Here is a 20,155-nt window from a genome sequence, read left to right on the forward strand (position 1 = left end):
CCCGGCAGGCAGAAAGGAGCGAGCCCGGGAAGGCCGTGCCCGGCACTCACCCGCTCCGGGGGGCTCCGCGGCGAGGGCTGTTGAGAACCGCTGAGAGAGGCGCTGAGGGGAGCGGGGGGCGGCCGAATTGGGGGCGGGAAAAAGAGTCAACGGAGAGGGGACGCCGCGGGGGGTGAGGAGGCAGTTGGGGGGACTGCAGGGCGGGGAACACGGGTGAGGGATTTAAACCGGATGGGTGAATTAATTTAAAATGAGCGTGCGGCGAGGCGCCGGGGTGCGCGGCGGAGGAGGCGGCGGCCAGGCGCTGAGGCGGCTGTGCTCTATCCCATGCCGCTGCGGTGGCCCTGGGCAGCAGTTGCAGCCGAGCTGAGGGGGAAGTTGGGGCCGCAGCCGGCGGGGAGGATGTGACACCGTGACAAGTACGGCCCGCCAGCCATGTACCGCAGGAGGAGGCGGGGGAGGCGGCGGCCCGCGCGCAGGGGGCCGGGGCAGCCCAGGCAGCGCCGCCCGCCCGCACACGGCATTTAACGGCGCTGACGGGCCGCGCCGTGACTCACACACGGGAGTTAGTCACAGGGCGGGACCGGAGAGAGGGGGGGAGGCCGCCGCGCCCCGCCCCCCGGGACACCCGCCAGCCTACGAGGCGCCGCGGCCCGGCGGATTGGCGCGGCGGCCGGCCAATGGGCGCACGGATCTGCCGCCAGCGCTGGAGCGGCCCCTTCGGCCCAATGAGTCTTCTGAGGACACTGCCGCGAAGTGTTGGGGAGGGCTGAAGGGACCACTGTGGGGCGGGAGCTGCGCTCTGGCCTGCCGCCGCGGCCAACCAGCATGGAGGATTGGGTTGATGGGCAGCCCGGCTCGACCCAATCAAAAGGGTGCGGGGGAAGAGGAAGGAGGGGGGAAGAAGCATTTCCTCCCGCCCCCTCCGCGGGAGTTGGTCACGCAGAGAGTGGAGGGCGGGGGAGGGAGCGTGACTAGAGCCAGCGGGCGGGCGGCCCGACCCGGGGGAGGGGCGCGGGCATCCAGCCGGCCCCGAGGGCGGTGGGCGGGGGCGCCGAGCCGGCTCCGGTGTGAGAGCGTGGGCGGGGGTTACCTCAGCGAGCAGCGGGGGCGGGCACTAAGCTGTCCGGGGCGGGGGTTACCTCAGCGAGCGGACGGAGGGTGGCACCGAGCCGGCGGTTCAGCGAGCGGGGACACCGAGCTGGCTGAGCTGGGGGTTACCTCAGCCATGGGGGGCCACCGAGCTGGCCGAGGCGGGAGTTGCCTCAGTGAACGGGGACACCGAGCCGGCCAGGGCGGGGGTTACCTCAGTGAATGGGGACACCGAGCCGGCGGTTACCTCAGCGAGGGGAGGGACACCGAGCCGGCCAGGGCGGGGGTTACCTCAGCGAGGGGGGACACCGAGCTGGCTGAGCCGGGGGTTACCTCAGCGAACGGGGGCACCCAGCTCGCCGAGGCGGGAGTTGCCTCAGTGAGTGAGGCGGAGTCGAGCGGGGCGGAGGGAGCGGGCGCGGCTCCTCCGCGACGCCGGGGTGGGGAATGGCTCCCCCCGGGGCTGCGTGCGGAGCGGGGCCGGCGGCTGGGAGGTGTCCGAGGCGGAGTGGGCTTGCCCCAGGGCCGGGCGGCGGAGCCAAGGTCGTTTCCCGGGGGAGGAAGGAGACCGGGGCTGGGGCCTGAGCCAGAGGAAGGCGGTGTGGCTCCGCCGGCACCGGGCGGGGAAGGGCCAGGCGGGCGCCGGCTGGGGGGTAAAAAGCCTGAGGGGGTGCTGACTGCAGCCAGCTCGGCTGTCCCAGCCTCGGCTTCCCCCAGCCCCAAAGAACCCCGGGGTTTCGAAGTAAGAAGTTGGGCTTTGCTTGTGTTGGACAGGTGTCACAGCTCAAGGTCTGAGTATTTCCACGTCCCTCCCCCACCTTATATATTTTCCTTTTTTTTTTTTTCTGACAGAACAAAGCACATCTCAGGTTCCGGCATGATGTCAGAATTTGACCAGATGAATGAAAAAGTAAAAGTAATAGCACAGACAGCTGACAAAGAGCAATTCCTCTTGTGCTGCTGGGGGGAATTGACAGAGAGGAGCAGTATCGATGGTGTAAAAAAGCAACGCTGTTTTCACAAGTGATTAACATCGGAAGAATTTATTTCGAGTGAGGAAGTAATGCCTGCTAGGAGTTTCCAAATAATGCTGGAGCCTTACCAAAAATATAATGCTTGTGAAGGAAGTGAGATACTCAAATTGTGTTTCACCTCTTCATCTCTACAGACAAACTTTTATACTAAAACCTGTTTTTGCACTAAAAGCATAAAATAACTGATAGACTTCTGTAACATAGTGAGATAATGCTATAGAAATAGGGGACTACACTGGTGTTTTCCCAGGCTGCAAAAACACACAATTTTATTTGCTTTACATCTTGTTTCTTGGACGGAGTGCCATAAAGATTTTTTTTTCTTATTTTGACATCCACGGTAACTGAAGAGTTGAAAAACTATAACCTGCAATAATTTGTTCTTGTTTTTCAGTTTAGAAGTAGTGGGATTAATTACAGGTTTTTCCTGCTTGCTTTTATCAAGATCCAGAGAGATGAAGATTTCACAGTTCCTCATTTGAAACAGGAATGTTGAATCACACACCGAAAAAATGCCCTTCTGAGTTGTCTCTGAGCATCTAAGGCACGATCCTGCCAGCTGTCCTATAGTCCGTAGTGTTTTGCAAGAAATCCCAGATGGATGGTAGTCAAATTGCTCTAGTATGAACAGGGAAGAAAAACAAGACCAGTGAGGCCATTGGGGGGGGGGAGGGGAGGAGGAAAAAAAAAAGTGGTGGCTTACAGATGTAGGTTTTGAGTGGAATTTTTTCTTTCATCAAAGAAAGATCAGAAGTGGGGTCTTATGCCTTCCTGAGTATCTAGTGCTGGCACACACATATAATTTTTGATGCTCTGAGTTTACCCCCAAACACTATGAAGCATACCTGATTTTATGCTTTAGGGTGTTGCTTGCAAACACTTTCTCAGTCATGCTGAGGGTCCAGGGAGTTTCTTACATGCAGAATTCTTTGGGCAGTGACACTGCTCTCCTTATCAGCTGCATAATGCCATAAACCTTTCAATTCTAACATAATGTTGGGAAAATAATAACTACCACATCTTCCCTGTTTCTTCACTTCAAAAGCATCTGAAGGCTTCTCCACCCTGACTGACACGTTCATAAAACTTTGAGGATTTGTTGATTAGTATTTCCTTTTCTGTTGGAATCTGCTGAGCTCTGCTATTGTAAATGCTCTTGCTTTAACTGCTCTTGGATTAGAATAAACTGAATCCTCCCTATTGTTATTTTATTGCATTTTATCTTACGCATACTGTATTTTGCTCTTCTTTGGAGTGATTGGCTGTTTGCATTAAAACTTATGAATAAGAACATGCATTTTGTTCGGCACAGGCCTGTTTCTGTTGAAACCCAGGAGGGTTACCTTGGTGTAAGGGATTCATTTCAGCTAATCATTTGCAATAGCAAAGGATTTCCATAAGTGATGCCCATATTTTAATAGCAAAAGCAGAGAATTTAAGATCTGTTGTCTTTTTTTTTTTTTTCCTGTCTTTTTTTTTCCCTGCCATAGTAAGAGGTTAAAACACTTGGAAGGTTCTACAACCTTCAGCAATGCTCACACACTGATTGGCGCTTAGCAACTTGTGAATGCTGCACAAAAGATGGCTTTGCATCAGATTCCATGCAATTTGGCAAATAAAATGAAGAATAGAATATTTACCATTCAATTATAGATATAGATATACACCCCACCTCTTCGAAGAACTGAAAGGCATGGGACTTTCTGGGTAGATTGCCTTTTTTTGCATTAATAGTTGTATCTTCTTTAACAGCAATATTCTGACAGAACTGAGACAGAAATTCAGCTGGTGAATTTAGGCATGATTGCTTCTGGAGGGTGAAAGTCTATAAGCAATCATCCTGCTCCACTGCTACAACCTACTACAAGGGCTTCGTGCGTGCACGCTCCTGGAGACATCAGCTGAGGTAATATTTCATATCATTGCAGTGCGGCAGCTTTCCCAATGTACAGCAGTTTTTCTTCAGGGCCAGTGCTGGCAAGGAGGCAATTATAAGAGGATCTTAGCTTTTACTTTTAAAATCTCAATTTCACAGTTACAGAGAAAAGTTTGGAAATGCGACCCGCTGCTACAAGGCAATTTCTGATTGAAGTCCTTTGTTTTGGGTTTTTTGGTGGGTTGTTGATTTGGTTTTTTTTTTGTGAGTTTGGTTGTTGGTCAGTTGTTTAGGGAGCATGTTTGTTTCAGCTGAGCTGAGCCAAGCTACTCTTCAGTTAAGACTGGGTTTAGAAGTTATAGCGTTTCTAGCAAACTGCTTCAAAACTGCTTACGGTTAAACTAGTGCCACTTAGGTAAGGATCAGCTCAGCAGGGGTGGTTGCTGTCCCTGGCTTGGAAATTCAGTAGCCCTCCCTTCGCAATTTGTGTGTGGTGCAAAACTCTGGAGGAATGTCCCGCGTCTTGGGTTTGGCTCCAGCTTTACCTGTAGGTTTCCACAGCTGTTGCTGCAGAAGTCGTTAAAGAAACAAATCACAAAACCAGAAGTAAAAGGAGCTGAGGCAACCAGGTCTACTTGAGGTGCACAGTGTGCCTGGAGCTGGGATAGGTCCCAGGAGCTTGATGCAGCTCTCCCAGCCTTGTGAATACCAGGGAGGAATTCCCCTGAAGCCCATGGATTTGAGATTTCAAAGCCCGAATCAGAGTCTGGCAAGAGGGGCCTGATTTCTCCCCATTCGCGTCCATGCACATCTGGAGCAGTCAGAAATCTTTGTTCCCTGTGCAGGTGCCTTGGTGACATAAACTTCATGTTCAGCTACATCTTCCAGGGAGCATCAAAAGGTGTGTATTGTGTTCAGGTGAACGCTTGCTATAAATATTTCTTCTTTTGAGTGTAACTGAGATGATTTGGTAGATAGTTTGAAGCAAAGACCTCAGAGCCTGGCTATTTTACTGCACCATAGTTGTTTAAAAAATAAGGTGGTTTAGTTAGTTATCAACCTCAGGGAATACCTTTAAAATCTGCAAATACTCGCTTATATGTGAATAAAAGCAGCGAATTTCCTTCAGCTGTGTTTGCTTTTTGAAAATATTCCAGTCAATTAGATTAGCGGCTAGAAATGTTTATGGAAAGAATTTTAAGCCCATTTTAGAGGGTATTAATTGAAAGCAAAATTTTATCTCAGGAACGCAGTCATCTTACTGGGTGTTAATTTATGTTTGTGAACTCAGGGAACGCAAACCAGTATTATATGTATGATTTGTTCAGGTCGTGTATCTCTCCTGTTCATCCAGTCTTGTCTGTTTTTCTGCTGTGCTGCTGTGCCAGGGATGGAAAATATAACATTTTATTTCTTTGCTTCACACCTTCCGTGTTTCTCTCTGTACAGAGGGCCCCTTTCTTGAGCAACAGTGAAAGTAAACCGCTATCACAAGGCAAACTTGGGGCCCTGCAATATAAAACCACTCCCTGCAATATTTAAATTCCTTTGAAAACCATCCTCTGCCATATGTCTGTAAACACTGTCCAGCTGCAAAGAGCTTATAGATTCTTGGAGACCATCTGAATTTAGCAAAAAAATAACAATACTGAGTGCTGAGATGGAGTCAATTGCCATTTTAATAATTAATAATCATGTAAATCTTCAGATTTTTTTTATTCTTTGTTCGCAATTGTTAGGTAGAACTGGAAACAAAGGTATACCAATGTAACATACTTACTTTTCTTAAATCAGGTTCATCTTTCTAAATAGTTATATGAAAATTACCAGGTTTATTACAGGACATACAGTATAATTGTGCAGTTTAAAAGACTGAGATTTAAGTTTAAAGTCCTTACTCCCATCACATAATTAGGTTAATGTGCATGCTCCTGCACTTTAGCATCACATTCCCGATCCCTTTGCTTAGCAAATGCCCAAGTGAGAAGATCCAGAGCTCTTGTTGCAAGAAAACAGACCCTCCTTTACCTAAAAAGAAAAAAATCTGTAGTGGTTTTTATCCCTAAAGCATGCCATTTACACACGTGTTTGTAAGCTGCTCATACACCTCATACTGTGCTGCTTCTGTTGGTTAACAGTTTCTTCTGTCCAGTGTCACTGTGTCCCCAGACAGCACTCTCAAACACCAACTTTTTATGTAACTTTAAAACCCAAATTATTTCACTAGTATATTGTAAGTACTTCTGCTCAAACAGCTTTATTGCCTAGTTCACAAACATTTCTGATCTAATACATGAAAGTATAATGTGCTGAGTTACTTATATTATTCCATTACCAGAAACCACATGAAACTTTTTATATTAAAATACAATATTGAACACTTCACTCTTAAGTCCGAAGTCTGAACCACAGTTTAAATATGTTATTTTATTTTTTTTCCCCAACATTTATCATGAAAACTAGCATAACTTTTACACAGGCTTCTTAAATGCTTGAAGGGTATTTGTTTGCAAACTTCCACAGCCAAGTGTGCCAGAAGGTTTAAAATTACCTGCAGCACCTCAGTGCCTCCAGTTGTCATCTGACTGCAGCCTGTTCAGGGCAGGGGCCATATGTTTTTTTCCTGCTTAGGAATGGAGTGGCAGAACTGGGACAACGACAAAAATACAATAAATAGTAGCAGTGAACCAATCCCACTTCCTGTGCCGAACACTAGGTGTCAAGTACTTGTGGCAGGGGTGCTTTTGCATGGTCCATAGTAACAAGATTTAGTTGTAGTAAATACCTGTTGAGAAAATATCAAACACAAAAGTTTGAGAAAATTAAGCTGCCTGTGGACAAGCACACTGAATTCAAGAGGAAATTATATCCTATGAGGTGTTTGTCCAGCTTAAATTACAAGTTCATCAAAATCAGGATTTTATTTTAGGACAGCTATCAGACAGTTGTTGTGAGCCACAACCACCAATTCCTTACCCATTGGTTCTGGCAGAAAGTGCGGTATAAATGAAAGGAACAATTCTAGTCACATGGCAATTTGGCAAAGCACTTTCACATTTTAATTATGTTGTGGAAAGGTCAAGGCTAGATCTGTGTTGGTGGAGGGATAATTTGATGTTACGGTTTATGACTGTGCCTCTCCAAAACTGAAGAACCAAGAACTGGAGAACAAAACAAAATTTTCCTGTTTAGGCTGTTGGTTCTGATCTCCTTTTAAAACAGCCTTTGGGAGACATCCTGACATTTTACTGGCTCATCCCACACTTGTGGGGTGACCATGCAGTTCTCAAGGCAGGGCTGGAGCATCTCCAGGTTGAGAAGGATGCAAAAGGCAAGTGTCCTGGCTGTCAGTCATGGCACAGAGTTCAGCACTCCAAGAGGAATCCGTATGTGCTGACCCACCTCTGTAAAAGGGTCTGTAGGCTTTCAGCTCTGCAGTGGAGTGGTGTGAGGAGGGCAGACCATGGGTTATGTGGCTTTTCAGTATCACACCGTGGACCGTCCAGTGTGGTCAGATTAGAAGGGCTGCTTTCCCTGTGCCAGGGTGCTTCCCATCCCCTTCCCATCAACTTGTTTTTGAACAGTTGCAGTCAGCTCACCTTAGCAGGGAGAGCAAGCACAATTTTATGAGACCTCTAAAAGAGCTGCATAGTGATAAAAGTAATTTGATCTTTCTTACTCAATTTTCAGACCCATAGCCTCAGTCATGACAGAGCTCCCAGTAAGACGTCCTTAGCAAGAGCCTCATGCACATTGAGGCTTTAAAACCTGATCATAAAGCTTTGCTAAAAAATAAAAATAATTTTAAAAGCGTAATTCATTAGCTTTGGGACTAGCTATTTGCAGTTGGGTATGTGGTTTCTCTCCAAGGAGAAAGACCCAGACACGGTTATTTGTTTGCCAGCATCACTACAAGCCTCAACCCCCGCTGAGGGATGTGGCTGGGCTTGGTGCTGCACATCCCTACTCAGCAGCAGGAGGCAGCCCCAGAGCCTGCAAGTCTGTGCAGATAAGCAGGGAGCTGGGTGCCATACAAAAGTAAAGTGATTTAAGTAAAGTGATTTACTTAAGGATAAGCCTGGTCTCTCCTGAGAAGACACTACCGCCCTTTGATTGCTTTATCTCTGCAGTGCTGATGGAGCTGCAAGGAACCGAGTCTCCCAGGCAGTGCAATGGTTAATTTAACATGAAAGCAGGAGGAAAACATCTTGCTACAGATTTCGTTCCCACAGTTGTCCTCCCTTACCTCTGTTGTAAACCTGAGGGCGTGCATGCAGGAAGCAGCATTTCTGTTAGAAATGCTTCTGACAATAAATATTGTGAAAATCAGCATTGTTTTGTTAAAAAAAAAAATGGATGTGCACCTCCAGTGACCTCTATTTTGCACTTCACTGAAGTGATTATAAATGGCTTTACTTCTCCATCAATGCCTTTGCTTTGGACACTATTCATTGTTTTTACCTTGCTGCCTATATCCAGGTGTACTGAATTTTTTACTCACATTTCCACATGCTGCCTTTGCCGTGAACTGAGGCAGACTGTGCTTCTGCAACAGTGACTCAAAACTTACTGCTGTGGTTATCCACGCTGAAGGAGCACCCAGGATCAATGCACAGGTACCATTTACACCCATGGTTCAGCTTGGTCCTCATCAACTTGACCATCATCATGGGAACAGGGGAGTGGCTGAAGAGACACATGGGTGACAATGGTATTTGACTGAGGGGTCTCTCCTTCAGAGGGCTGTGGCCTGGCCCTGTGGTCAGGAGAGCATCAGGAGATGTTGCAGGTCAAAATAACGGTGAAGGCTCAGCCTTGAATATGGGAAGAGACACAGGGTGGGGGGGGATGTGCTTGGCAGGAACTGGGGAAATTTGCTGAGCTCAATAGAGAGGTCTCCCCCTCTCTGGGCTTTATCCAGCCCTGCCGAGGAATAGCTGAGCCAGTGCCAGGAACTGGAACGTGAAACTGTGCAAAGACAGAGTGGGAAAAAAAAAACAAAAACGGCAAAGAAGAGAAAGAAATCCAAGCTGAAAAGCTGTGAGGAAAGAACACCAGAGCAAAAAGCCCGGTGTGCTGGAAATAATTTGTTCAGTCTGAATCTGCCAAGTGATTTCGATAACGGAGGGGCAAAAACCTTGCAGTGCTTGGGAATGTTGTGCTTGGACCCACCAGCTTATTTACAGCGTTTCTTTTGCTCCCTCTCCTCTGCTGAGCTAAAGCCACTGAGCGAGACGGAAGGAGGGAGGGAGAAAAAGAGAGGCCGAGAGCCTTCTGCGGTCGGCAGGGGCCTATAAATAGCTGGTGAAGTCTTCTAATACCAATAGGGTGCGTCATTATGGCCCTCCCCGGCTCCGCTCGGCAGCAGCCACGCAGCACCCAGAGCCGAGCAGCTTGGCTTGGCAGGGACGGAGCTGGGAGCAGGGGGCCAGGGGCATTGCATGCTGTCTACTGCAGTCTGTCTTGGAGAGAACATGGGGGGAAAGATGAGCCACGCATCCTTACAAGCTGCCTCACCTGGGTCTTGCAAAGCGTATTCTGATTCTTGGTCCCTTGGCTGCACAGTCGGCACCAGGAAAATACCTGTTCCTGTAATAAATGGGCATCCAGGGTCTGCATCTCTGCCTGACTTGGATGTTGGGGGGATTTCTGAACTCCTGCCGTGCTGTTTGCTCTCCTGCCTTGCTCCTCCTCACCCCATGCTAAGATCAGGGAGGGGAAGAAGAGGTGATAGAGTAAGCTCAGCAAAATGGGCAGGTTGGTTCAGTGCCACCAGCCAGTGATGCCTTCTCTGCAGATTTAAATGTTGTTCTCAAAGGTGACTAAAGGCAAAAGTCTGAGGGATGCTAGAGGGGATTTCTAGCCCAAATTTCACCCCTTCGTCACCACCTCCCCACACCATTGGAGATAACCCGTTCGTAAATAAGGCTGCTCTTCCTACCTGGTCTTTTTAAACCATTGCTGTCTAACTGAGATTTCAAGGCTGGGGTGTTAGAAGACCTGGTGCCTTCATTTTCTGAGCTCCCTCTATCAGCCGCTCAGATGCAGCAAGCTATGGTAAAGCACTTCTTGCAAAGAGCTCACATCTAAGACAGTATAAAATGCTTGCATAAATATGGGGATAACTGGATCACTTTTTTTAAATGAGGCTCTGGTAATTTTCCTTTTTTTTTTTTTTTTAGCAACACTGCCATGTTTTTTGAGCATCCTGACCTGCTTTATTTCAGTCCCTTCTCTTCTCCACATGCTTTATATTCATTCATTGTTCCTTGTTCCCTGGTAGGTTTTGCAAACTCAGATGCAATTTGATGTGTATTTCCAGGAGCACAGTTAATGGAGGTCTCCTTATCAGACACCACTTTCAGTGACTTACGATGCTGCTGATAAAAGGGTGAGGATGGACTGTCCAAATGTCACTGGTTTCAACCATCTCCTAAAAGAAATTTTTTCATTACAGAGCATTGTGGAAATTGTTCATGTCAATCCAACAAAAAGACGTGGAGTAACCTGCTGGTGAATTCTACCTGTCTGGGTCTACTTGCTCAAAAATCAACCTGTTAAACACAAAGATGCCAGGCTGACACTGGCACATCTCTCTACCAAGCCAATGCCGTGAGATATCCTCCTTTTCAAGGAAGATGGTAAATTCTTCCAGAATTGGGGCTCTCTGTGGGGTCTGCCATCAATGTCCAGTGCAGGAACCATCTCTCTGTGAAGTCACACTGCATCCAGCAACTGAAGAACCCTCCAGGGATCCTTATTTGCTACATTTCCTGGAGATGTTGATGGCCCGGTGCAGCTTGAAGTTGGCTAAGAGCAGTTCTCTGTGAATGTTTGAACACCCTGTGGGTTTATCAGTGCAAAACCCATCAGAGAGAGAGGGGGATAAGATTAATCTGTTTGGGGTTAATCTGATGGAGGCCACCGGCACTTAAAGAGCAGCACGTGGTGGGCTCTGCCATTTCAGGGGCGACTGAAGTGCTTACAACAGGTGATAAAATGCCACTGAGAGAGAGCAGGACCATCCCCATGGAGGAATAACTCACTCCCAAGCTGAGCATTTGACTCCAAGCATCACTGTTTTCCTAATGTCCAAAAAGTTTAAGCTTTGAAACACTTAGTTTTGTGAGCATTTTCAAAGGATGAGTGCAGAAAGAACTGGTGATCCCACCTCCCTCTCCAAAAAAAAACACCCTAAAATCCAGTGGTTAAAGTTACTGACGTGAAATTTCTGGTGAGATGACTTTTAAGAGGACAAAGGGGATTTGGGGATAAAGTGTGTGCCCCCAGGCACAGCTCAAGCTCCAAATGCGGGAGGCAGGCTCACCCTTGGATGTACTCTTCTGCATCCATTCGCACTCCTGCCAAGCTCTCTACGGGTTGCAAGAGGCTGGAGTGGAGCCGGTTGTGCCCTGCTCTATATTTTCTGCACTAGGAAAGCCCCATTTCCAAGGACATGGTATCTTGGGTGTCCATGTTCCGCTGGCTGTTCGCATTCTTCCATCCTGCCGGAAGTGTTTCCATCACACTGATTTGGTCCCCAAAATGCAACCAGGGCAAGCGCAGCCTCCACAGGCGGACCTGTTCAGCCCCAAGGAAACTTCAAACCCTGTTTCCCCACCTCACAGCAGCCTCCACCATGTCCTTCTTAATCCAAAGAAATTTGGTTATGTATGTCTTTTCATGGTGGAAAACAAAACATGTGACTTAAAAGAGATCCTTTTTTTTTTTAAAACAGGGAGGTCCATGCTGGCAACACACTTTGTACAAGCTGGGTTCTACCCTCCTGAATTTAAATGATGAGGATTACTCACACGTTTAAAAATAAGACCACGTTGAAATTCCCTTGTGAGATTAAGGCCTAAGCCCTGCAATTGTCACTTTTCCCACCAGAGGAAAGTGCCGGTGGCTTAACTAAATATACCGTCTGCATTGTGGCCTGCCATTTCAGATTGTTTCTCTTTCCCTTTTTACTGGAACTCCTCCATGTTTCTGTAAGTTTATTTTACTTTTTGGCTGGTTTGCCTTTTTTTTTTTTTCCCACAAATTCATCACCTGTCTTGCAATGTCCCTTTCCCTGAGCCGTACGTGATCTCTCATCCTGTCCTTTCCATTTCTTCCCCACGTTTCTCTGCCTGTTTGCCACCAGTTGGTTCAAACTTGGGAGAAACTACCCAACTGTAAATGGTGGAAAAAATAAAGCCAAATTCACCCTGGATTTGTGTCTCTTCCATGTCTAATGACATGCAAGAGCTGACAGAAGTTTCTTCCGAGGTTGGGGCAATTTGCTGACAGGGATTCTCTGATGTCTAATAAGAGTTGTGCTGACATTAAGCCATTTCCAGGTGCTACGCAGTCTTTGGGATGACTCTGATGAAAAAGGTGGACTCATGGTTTTGTCACATGTGAAGAAGAAACTAACAGCAAGAACAACGGAAACACAGGGATTTCGTGTGAGTCTAGTGTTTTACTCTGTGCTTTTTTTGCCTTGAAATGAAAAATGTCCATGCTTTTTAAGCATGTCAATGCTTTTTAAGCATTTTGGCTTCTGTGTGTTCACCTGGTTTTGCCTCTCTCTCCCTCTGTCTTTTCCTTGCTGGAAAAGAAAAGAAGATGTTAAATTTAAAATAAATGAAAACAAGTAATTTACTTTTGAGAAAAGCTTCATAGAACACCTGAATAATTCTATTAAATCAGAAGCGTATGCTGGAGCAGCACCCCTGCTTCGAGTATAGTGCTGACTCCCCATTCAGATGTTGTTTCCAGGCAGGAGCTGAAATCCGCCGTGGTGTGCTCTGCCCACGGGCTGGCTCAGGGACTTGGCCGGCCCCAGCTACTCTGTCCTGGCCCTCACCATCCATGGGCAGTGCTCAATCAGGAGCAGCCCTAAAGGCAGCTTTCGCCCCAGTTGCTGGCCACGGGGAGCTCCTGCGGATGCCGCTGCGCTGGTTGGGCCGAGGTTGCCCACACACCCACAGCTCCGCGTTGCAGCTTGTTTGGGTGGTGATCGTGCTAGAAATGCAGCAATAGAAGTGGACAGCGTTTTGCTGATCACCCAGACTATGCCACAGCAAAAGTTCAGCTGTACCCGAATTACTCTCAATGTAGGCAATACCACGATTCTGTGGGACTCCCCTAGGAGACAGGAAGATATCGGCTCATTAGCTTTTCCCTCATCAGGCCTCTTCTACCCAAAACCTTGGAGAAAAGCCTTTTCTGTGCATTCATCTTACATATTGCTAAAGAAGAGAGCCTGAGAGCAGCCTCCAGCCCCAAAGCCAAGCACCAGCCTGGCTGCATGTTCCCTGTGCAGCACCCCATTTAGTGCAAAGCCATTCTATATTTCATTTGAGCTTTTTTGGTTATTAAAATAGTGTGAGCTCTCTATTGCCACCTGCCAACAAGGGGTTTTCATGGCATGACTGGGAAGGGGGTGTTGCAAACCTCTGGTGGGAGGGCATGAGGGTGTTCAAGGTGCAAAACCTTACTGTGATAACATGGGAGGATGGGGACCAGTGGCTCCAGAGCTGAGCCTGGCTCTGTCCTGGGAGACCATGCATCCCATCTGGGCCAGGGAACCAGCTCACAGCCCGGCAATGCTGCCAGTGGGGCATCCTACTGCTGGTCTGCTTCTGTTTCATGGCATAGACATAGCCTTCTCCATCTGCTGAATTTGGTTTCTGCTGGGGACATGGGACAGAGGGGGATGTCAGGAGAGAGATGTGCACTTAAGGACCTTTGGCTTTCTGTAGGAAAACTTCCTGTAAAGCTCAAATGGCTAAAAAAACCCAAGAAGATCCCTTTACGGTTGACCCCAAAGGTGATTTGCAAAGTTTCAGCTGAATTCACACCTGATTTTACAAGGCATATCCTTCCTTAACGCATTTACCCACAGCCCCATCTCTAAAGGAACCCCTTAGTGGTACTAAAACCAACCTGTTTACTTACTTACCGAAAGTGGCTCGCTTATCACCAGCAACATTACACTTCTTCGTAGCTCTCAAAACTGACCAGCAGCAGCTCCCCAACCTGTCCCTCTCCATGTGCAGTATTTCAGCCCAGGACAGAGCAGGGCACAGCCCAGGGCTCACACAACCCTCAGATATACCGACTGTACAGGAACCAGATCCGTTCTGCACCATGAAGGGTTGATTTTGCGCATGTCAGGTCATGATGCTAATTCCAAGACATCTCCCCCCCACTGCTATTTATTTTTGCAAAACCAAGAGGTCACAGCCATGCCTGGCAATTCCCTGAGAACTTGCACTCTTGGTCCCCCAAAATTAGCTTTCTATAAAGCAAGGAGGTCTTTGTGTTAATAACCTTCATGTTTTGATAGCTCAGTCAATATTTTGGTAGCTTTAGGCAGGACCTATAAATTTTGATGAGCATGCTGATGCTCTTGTTAGCTACTGGGAGCCAGCTAATGAAACAAGGTGGATGTTCATTCTTCTTTTCTGAACATCTCTTTCCTCAGCCTGCTTGCAAGGGCTTCATTTTTCCATCATCACAGTCCAGTTGGCCACTGAGACATGATAGGATGACCATGATTTAATTGCTTCTACAGCTCTGCAATGGCAGCTCCGTTAGGCACCTGGAGTTTAACAGCATGTGGGGTACTTACCCTTGTGAAAGGAGGACATTATATGCTCTTGAGGAGGGATTGAGTCTATTATGGACAGCTTGCCTGGGTGCAAGCTCAACAGTTACAGTCTTGGATAGCAAAAATCAGGACACAAACATTATTGCTTATAACACACCATAAGCTACCGCCATCCATGTTTACAATAAATAGCCCTCTGTTGTCAGAAGGAAATAATTTTCCCTCTCTGAGCTACTCTTTTTCTTTTTTTCCCGGCCTTCCTAATGGCTGCATTGATCAGTGTTTCAAAGAGGTCTTAATTTGAGTAGGTTCCTAATGCACAGTGTGTGCGAGATTAAGCTTTTTTCAAGAATTTGCTGATACAAAAGAAACGTATTTCACAATGAGGAGAACGATTGCCATTATAAATATCAAAGAGGGATGATACCCACTTTGTAGTTACGTTCCAAAGGACAATTTTTATTCAAATTCCCTCTTTTCAGAAGCTTTCCCTTCTAAAATTTCTCACTGTTGTTAAGTAGCCCAAAGGGGGATTTTTTTTTGTGTATGTGTGTGCATGGAAAGTATGGCATAATTCATTCAGGATATTGTGGTAATGGGGTTATTCTAAGCATGAAACAAGATAATTTTCATGCTTTTTGGAAGCTGTTCTCCTGTTCATCCAATTTCAAATTGTTTCCCTATTGGTGGGTTACTCTTGCACGTTGCAGCTGATGTGACACCGTGTGTCCTGGACACCAGGGCAGCACATCTGACCCTGACATGGGCACCAGGCTCTTCTCCATCACTCGGGATAAGTCCCCTCATTACGAGCAGGAGCTGTGGATGTGGCCAAGGGGAATCCACAGCCTCTGGTCTCCTCGCTCATTCCTCCCAGCAAGCCCGCTCCATCACCCAGGGGTCTGATGGTACCCCCTGAAATATGTAGGACTGTCCTGCAAATTTGGCAAGGGCTGGCAGTAATCTTTCTGGGCTTGCTCTCTTGCTGGGCTGGTTGAGCTGTGATTTTAGGGAGTGCACTCAGATCCTTGTCTCCTTGCCAAAAAGAGGAGGCAAGCAGCCAGTGTCTACTCTTACATATCCTCCACTCCATCTCATCCTGCTCACATTACCCTTTATTAACCACGGGTTAGGTGCTCCAAGGATCTTTAGGGGCCTGGAAATGCAAATAGATGCTTAAAATCCCAGTGACAGCGTGGAGTTAGATGTCAAACTGGCTTAGATGGTTTTGGACCTTCCCATCCCAAAGCAAACTTCTGACAAGCTCCTTGCTGTGTCTTTAGGGGTGAAGTAGCCTTGGGAGTTTGACCCAGGAGCACGCACACCGTGTCCATGTGTTGTGCTGAACTGGAACCTGGGGATATAAGCTTTTGAGATGCTCTCGCTCTATTTGGGAAGACAAGGATTAACAGCAGATTTTTTGCCATACCTCAGTCCTTCTCACCATTATCCGGGAAGTATAACAGTGGTACATACGATACTAATGACATTGATTTATGATACTTATAAACATGGCTAGTATTGCAGCTAAGCCCTCTGTCCCCCCCCGCAACATGTGATGCTGTTATCATGGATGTATAAAACACATGTGGCAAGTGAGACTCAGCAATTTCAGGAGTCCAGACTCATCATGCTCTGGTGTGACGGCACTGCCTGTTGTGTCAGGCAGAAGAGGGAAGAAGTCTTGCCAATGGAGGCTTTGCATCACCTCGGGGCTGCCCCTGTGCTGTGGCTGGCAGGGGACCAGCACAGCTCTTGGCACCCTTTCTCACTGTCTCAGGGTGGCTCTGATTTATGCCTGGCTCTGGTGGCCCTCCAAGGACTGTCCCAGCCAGGGCAACTGGTGCTTCCCTTATCTCCTGGCCATCTCCCATGGATTCCACCCCAAGCCTGGTTTGGGGCAGTTAAGCAAGGATTGCTATGCTTATGCTTAAGTGTCTCTTGATCTCCCAGCTAAGCAGAAGGCTATAACCTTTATGGCAGAAAAAAATATTTATTTGGAACGCAAATTAACCAATGAAAACACGTTTTGGTGATTGAACCGTGCATGTATTTCTCTGCCACATGAGAAGTGGCATTCCCAGACACCAAAACTTATAAAATAAAACAAAGTACCACTGAAATTTTAATGCTGAACTGTGAAATTACAACCAGAAGAAAGGCTTTTGTTTTCCATCTCCTTTTTTCTTGAACCGAACAGTACCTGACTGTTTAACTTGTGGCTAAGGATTATTTGTGTAGGGCTCTTGTGTAGGTAAAGCGCCATGTCCTTGGCCCTCTGCCCACGTAGCACAGTGCAGGATCTCTCGTTACAAATTGCAGCTGTATAACATAACAGGAAACGTGGGGCTTTAAGTTATTCCACTGGAAAGATTAATTATTTGGAAAATAGTTATGCAGCAGCTTTGTGTATTTTTGGAGCAAAGGTGACCAGCACCATCTTAAATTTAAAGAGAGAAAGTCGCTGGGAAGAAAGAAAAAGAGGTGCTTTAGAGATTGGAAGTGCTGTGGGACAAATTTTTATTTATTTATTTATTTTTAGCAATAATATTTGAATCCTCTGCTGTTGTGGAAGGAGCAAAGCCAAGCTCCATAAAGGGCAGCCCCAGCAGGGTGAGGGTGGCAGAGAAATGGGAGTTGCTGCATTCAACTGTACCTTTGCCTTTCCCACCCAAAATCCCATCTACCTGCTTGAGGGGAAGATCCAGGAGTCCTGCTGATGGGGAGGCAGATGAAGAACAAGCTTGGAGGCACAGGCTTAGTGTGCTGGGTTGTGGTCCTCTCAAAGCATGCTGTGGACAGCCCATGGGAAGACACCAGATCCCTGGGAGCCTCTTCCCTCCAGGTAAAGACTCTTGAAAAGGCAAACTCAGCGTCTGGAGGGGCCTTTTCATCATAGAATTATAGAATGTCCTGTGAGTTGGAAGGGACCCACAAGGATCATTGGATCCAACTCCTGTCCCTGCATGTGACAACCCCACAGTTCATGTGTCTGAGGGTGTTGTCCAGTCTCTTCTTGAATGCTGTCAGGCTTGGGGCTGTGACACCTCCCTGGGGAGCCTGTTCCAGTGCTCCAGCACTCTCTGGGTAAAGAACCTTTTCCTAATAATGTCCAACCTAAACCTCCTTGGCACATCTTCCTGCCATTCCCTTGGGTTCTATCAATGGTCACCAGAGAGAAGAGCTCAGCACCTGCCCCTCCTCCTCCCCTTGTGAGGAAGCTGGAGCTGCCATGAGGTCTCCCCTCGGTCTCCTCCAGGCTGAACAAACCAAGTGACTCAGCCTCTCCTCATATGGCTTTCCCTGCAAACGCTTCACCAACTTTGTGTCCCTCTTCTGGACACTCTCCCGTAGCTTTATATCCTTTTTATCCTGTGGTGACCAGAACTGCACACAGTATTCCCATGGGGCAGATGATGTGGTGACAAGTGGTGCCTCCTGCTTGTCGGAGTCCATCCAGCCTTGTCCATCTAGCTGTGAACTTCTTTATATAGCCCAGTTCATAGGATTTTAATTTGCTCGTCTGCATGCGAGCGATCACCCCAATTAAAGGAAACCACTAAAACAGCAAACTCACGGCTGCAGTGCGTAGGCATGGGTGACGGCCAAGTTCTCCCATCGCCTCTGCCGATGCTTCCCAGTGACTTCAGAGAGGTCTGCGGCCAAAGCAAAATGTCTCACTGATTAGGATTCCTCTTAGCATCCAAATGTGCTTAAATACTGGAGCTCTCTGGAGGGATGTGGTTTGGATAATGGAGCAGTAGTTATTTTTAGGCAGCACAATGCACCTCTTAGTAAAGTTTTTCCACTCAGACACTTAACCCGCAGCCATTTCACAAGAGCAGCTGTCCCACACCTAGTTTTTCACTGGCCTGGTCTCCTGGGACTTTTGCCTGTGGCTGTGATAGGGACCTGGTAGTCTCTCTCCCTTTGTTCAGCTAGAGCTGCTGAAACAAAAGCCCTGAGGGAGAAACCCTCCTGCATCTCGATGGATTTTGGAAGAAACCTGCTGAAAAAGACCATGACTTCTGGCCTGTCGGTCACAGTGCTGGATTTCTCCCCTGCAAGCAGGAGGAACAGGCAGGAGGTGCCACAAGAACAGCCAGATGAGGATCCCAGAAAACCATGTCCAGCATCCCTCTTTCTACCAGTGCACAGGGAAAGCCTGTTTTCAAAACAGCCTGGTTTTCCCAATCTGTACTGGGAAAAGGTTGGTTAATGACAGATTAATAATAGCAATAAGCTACATTCAAAATGTAAATGTCTCAAAATTGATGCAGGACAGTCCATTATTGCTAATTTTTACATTCTAGGTCCTGGCAAAGAACAACATCAGCTCAAGGAGTGGTGTAAATAAAGTTTCTTACAAAATCGAGAATGCTTCCTCTATAAGTAGCAAACCAGAGAGAGAAGTCTCTTAACTTTCCAAGTTTTTTATTTCTGCCTCATTTGCTGCTACCTCAGACTAACCAATGCTCCATGTTTGGCTAATATAAAACAACTATTTTTGCAAAACTCTTCAAGCCACAGTAGTTTAGTTCTACTACAATAATTCACCACTCTACTTTAGCAAATGTTAACATATGAAAAAACCTGCTGGGTTTAAAAAAAAAAAAAAAAAAATCAGGAGGAAATTATTTAATGTAATGCCTCTACATTTCAGTGCATTTGATAGAAGACAGAAGGCGTGTTTTTCATAAGCCAAAAAATAACGTTATTGGAAGGCTACTTTCTTTGCCACGTCATACCTCATATGGCTGTTGGCTCTCAAGCTGAGCCAAGCTTCCTTGAGTTTTATACCCATAGTGCTTCCCCAAAGCACATATCCACAGAGTCCTTCTGATCTGGGACCTGGGGAATCCCACCCTGCCCCATAGCTCCTAGCATTTTGCATACCTGTGTGATGCCTGGCTGAGGTCTGGTCAAAGCACCCTTGGTGTCATCTCATCATCAGGCTGCCCAAGGTAGGGCCATAGTCATTCAAGGCTTTATCTAGAGCCAGTGGAAAGAGACCCTATAAAGGACAACCTTGCCTAACTATGGGTCCTGTTGGGAGAAATGTCTCTTGCATCTTCTGGGCCACTGTCTATAGGGACACCCCAGGATGACAAAACTGCTTATTTAGGTGTTTCAGAGAACTGCTAGAAATTGAGTGAGACAAACACAAGGCAAATGTGAGGTATATGGGGAAAAGCTCTGTAAATGTTGGTGTCGTATGTAATATAAACCTTTTACAATTAAAGAAGAGGCTGCTGTAAATAGCAGAAGAGTGGTTAGGTTTGAAGCTAGCAAAAAAGTTCAGCTGAGAAACAAAGACAACACAGATAAGCTGAGAAGCTTTCAAGAAACCACGTCCTTTGAGCAAAGCAACAGATCTACATGCAAAAGTCACCTGAAGACAAAAGGTGCCTAGAATTGCATGATTTTGCTGCCAGCTCACATACAACCTCATTGTACAACCAAAAGTGATGCTGGAGAGGTTGTTCGGTGCAATGGTCTTTTGAGTTTGCCAAAGAGCCAGATGTTCCTTGCCACAGGGAAATTATCTTC

General features: G+C 47.0%; 1 protein-coding gene and 1 long non-coding RNA gene across 11 annotated transcripts in view; one reads left to right on the top strand and one right to left on the bottom strand.

Annotated features, from left to right (window-relative positions):
* Positions 1-569, bottom strand: part of SERTAD2 (SERTA domain containing 2) — an 84,691-nt gene extending 84,122 nt beyond the window's left edge. For 6 of the 9 annotated variants that reach the window (XM_065059793.1, XM_065059791.1, XM_065059792.1 and 3 more), the window contains exon 1: positions 51-568. The gene's annotated coding sequence lies outside the window, so the exon portion shown is untranslated. Of the gene's footprint in view, positions 1-50 lie in introns of all 9 variants that reach the window. The other 3 variants (XM_065059801.1, XM_065059798.1, XM_065059800.1) reach the window with 1 other exon arrangement.
* A 410-nt stretch (positions 570-979) lies between these two features.
* LOC110360836 (uncharacterized) lies at positions 980-12,764 on the top strand. Of its 2 annotated transcripts, none has more exons than XR_010471893.1 (5): positions 980-2,144; positions 3,879-4,032; positions 4,848-4,903; positions 8,133-11,996; positions 12,348-12,764. It is a non-coding gene; the product is annotated as an uncharacterized LOC110360836 (long non-coding RNA). The 2 variants fall into 2 exon arrangements; XR_010471894.1 differs by having other exon boundaries at positions 8,133-10,643.
* Positions 12,765-20,155: the final 7,391 nt, after the last annotated feature.

The sequence above is a fragment of the Columba livia genome, chromosome 3 (genome assembly GCF_036013475.1).
Source record: "Columba livia isolate bColLiv1 breed racing homer chromosome 3, bColLiv1.pat.W.v2, whole genome shotgun sequence".
NCBI classification, from domain to species: domain Eukaryota; kingdom Metazoa; phylum Chordata; class Aves; order Columbiformes; family Columbidae; genus Columba; species Columba livia.